Source organism: Geospiza fortis, unplaced genomic scaffold, assembly GCF_000277835.1.
Source record: "Geospiza fortis unplaced genomic scaffold, GeoFor_1.0 scaffold172, whole genome shotgun sequence".
NCBI lineage: Eukaryota > Metazoa > Chordata > Aves > Passeriformes > Thraupidae > Geospiza > Geospiza fortis.
Window position 1 is genome coordinate 5,300,210 of NW_005054309.1, and position 2,921 is coordinate 5,303,130.

The window sequence follows — 2,921 nt, forward strand, 5'->3', positions numbered from 1 at the left end:
GTGCTGAGCACTTTGCATGATCAGTTCACATGCAGCTGTTGCAGGAGAGGGCTGGCTCTGGTAGCACTGCAGGTGCTGAGCAGGCACTGCAACCCCAGGGACTGTGCAGGGAGTGAGGCTTTGCCATGAAGGCAAAAGGCTCGTGGCTGCCTGACCTCTTTGAACTGGGATGACCACAGGAGCCTTGTGGCCACAGGCTGCTTTCTGTCAGCTTGAAGAACCAACCTGACTTTTAGGCACACACATAAACATACCTGTGTCTAGTGGTGTTTTCTTACGATCTGATAAATCACAGCACTTGTAAAAATATCGAGGGGGAGGTTCAAATGACACAAAAGCTCATGTGACAATATTGCATGCAACTGCATTAACCAGTAACCACTATGCAATATTAACCCCCAGCATGCAGCAATGCTACCTGAGCATGTGTTTAGAGAATGCATGCAGAAGGCTCACACATAGGGTATTCCTAAACTATTGATCCATATCATCTGTGAACATTTTACAAGTCCTTTGCATCTGCCAGACTCAAATCTGAGTTGCTCACATTACCTAGAACAGGCTAGACCAAACACAGAGCCCTTTTAAAATCCCATCCTTAGAATTCACTTTGTGTTGTGGGTTTCATGTTTGCTCCAAGTGTTTAATTAATAACAGACATCTGTATAACAGCTTTTGCAGACATGTTTTAGTCCTGCTTTTTAGTCCTGAGAGCAGGACCCTCTCAAGAATTAAAAAGCTAAATCTGCACAGCTTTCACAGTGAAGCTGGCTTGTTTGGATTTTCACATTTTCACCTCAACCACAGAACAGCCAGGTATCCTAGGAATATCCACAGAGCACTCCATGGCAGAAATAACAACAGCTGTCCTCACTGGTACAGCCAGAGCCTGAGGCCTAAATCATTGTCTGCTGGAGCCAGTGAGAAATGGAGCAGAGCATAAATTGGTTGTAGATCTCTTTTGCCCAAACTTGCATCTGCAAAACAACACATATTAGTTATTTTCGCATGAATTACCTGCACAGTTGAAAAAATGTGATTTCTGGTCACCAGTGTTGTCAGCTTAGCAGTCTGTACAGTGAATCTATGTAATAAATGTTAATAATATACCAAGTATTCACAAAAACGGTAAGACAAAATGCACTGCACGTTGTGAAAAAAAATGGTGGATATGCAATACGGTATTATCTACTATTCAAACATTACCTAGGCTAGAATCAGATTCCTTCATTATGGTTCTACTGATTTTTGGACTGGTGAAATAAATCAGAGAACAGGAGTGCCATGCATGAAGAGATCACTGACACTTTGCATAAAGGTAGGAAAAATGAAAAACAGGCATGTCAGAGAATCCATGGGAAGTTTCAGAGCCTCAGCCCACGAAGTAACAGGTATTAGGCAAGGTAAAGAGACAGAAGGAATCTAAATTTTCCTAAAATGTGCTGTAACTTTACAAATGCTTGCAATATGTGACAGCCCATTGAGCAAGCTTGCATGGTCAAGACTTGATGTGCTTTGATCTCTTTTCCCATTCTACATTTACAGAATGCCATCGACATTGGCTGAACCTTTAATTTAAATAGCCTTTTTAATATCAGTAAGCTATTGTAAATTCAGAAAAATAAAAAAATTTATAAATATATTTTATATATCAGAGTATAACATATCTAGAGTAAAATAAAACTATATCATTTTGAGAGGCATTCTGTGTGGCTTCTTCTATATGCTGTAAACTGTTTGAAAACCTTTGCAATCTTGCATCAGTTCTTTTGGCTTTATTTTTAAGCCAACATAGAAGAAAGAAGTGATTCCAGGGTTGGCAGATACTTTCACCTGGGCCATCTGAAGAGCCCTGCTGCTGCTGCACAGCCTTGCAGAGCTCCCTGGTGTCCATGGGGAAGTGCAGGGCAGGGCTGGGCAGCACTGCCCAGGTGGGAGCTCAGCCCCACACCTGAATGTTTACATTCCCTTACAAAGGCTCACACTGACCCAGATTCAGAATCTGAATGTAAGAACATACTGGGTACAAGGTCAGTTTCTTACCACAGGTAACTCTGCCTCTGTATGCTTAGTGCATTATCAGCTGTGTATAATATTAAACACAGACTATAGTTTACTGATGCTTTAATTTGGTGTTTCCCTGCACTGCTGTTTAAAATAATCGATTTCCTCAAAAAAGAATGATGTGCATACTGGATGTGTTAAATTTATTAAGGTCATAGATGACTATTTGCAAAGCACCACACTTAATGTAGTATTTTTGTACTGTAATGGAAGCATGCCTTCCTTGGGTTCTTTTCCACATATTAAATTGTATTTATTAATTGTATTTATAACTGTGCAATTTTTAAATATGTTTTAAAAATAAACTTTGTCTGTGGCTTCAAATATTTCAAAATCTCTTTTCAACTTGAAAGGGTCTTGACTTCAATTACTTAAACTGAAAGGAGGGATCTAAGTCTCCAACTGAAAGGATTTTTTCAATGAGGTATTCTATTGTTTACCAATTGAACATGCTTCTCTGCTTAAAAGTTTAGTCCAGAAGATGCTTTTGTTCTCATTTTTCCTAAATTCATTGTTTCTCTGAGGCAGAGTTATTTTTAGAATTGATTTTTATTTCGACATGTTGCTCAATTATACTTACAACTGGAATTTATACCAGCGGAGGCCTGGCCCAAAGGGTTCTGCACATACAGCCCATATGAGGAAAATGGGAAAAAAGAAGATAAGAATTTTCCTGAAGGCCATGCAGTAATTAAAACAGAAGTGATAATATCAGAAACCAACCTTTATGAAAAGCAAAGCCAACATGCAGTGACTGAAATCACTACTCAAGCAATTTCCCACATACCACAGTAGGAGCTGGCTCTCAGCATTTTCCAGTTCTGTCCTTCACGGGATGAGGGGAAAGTGCTGACAAA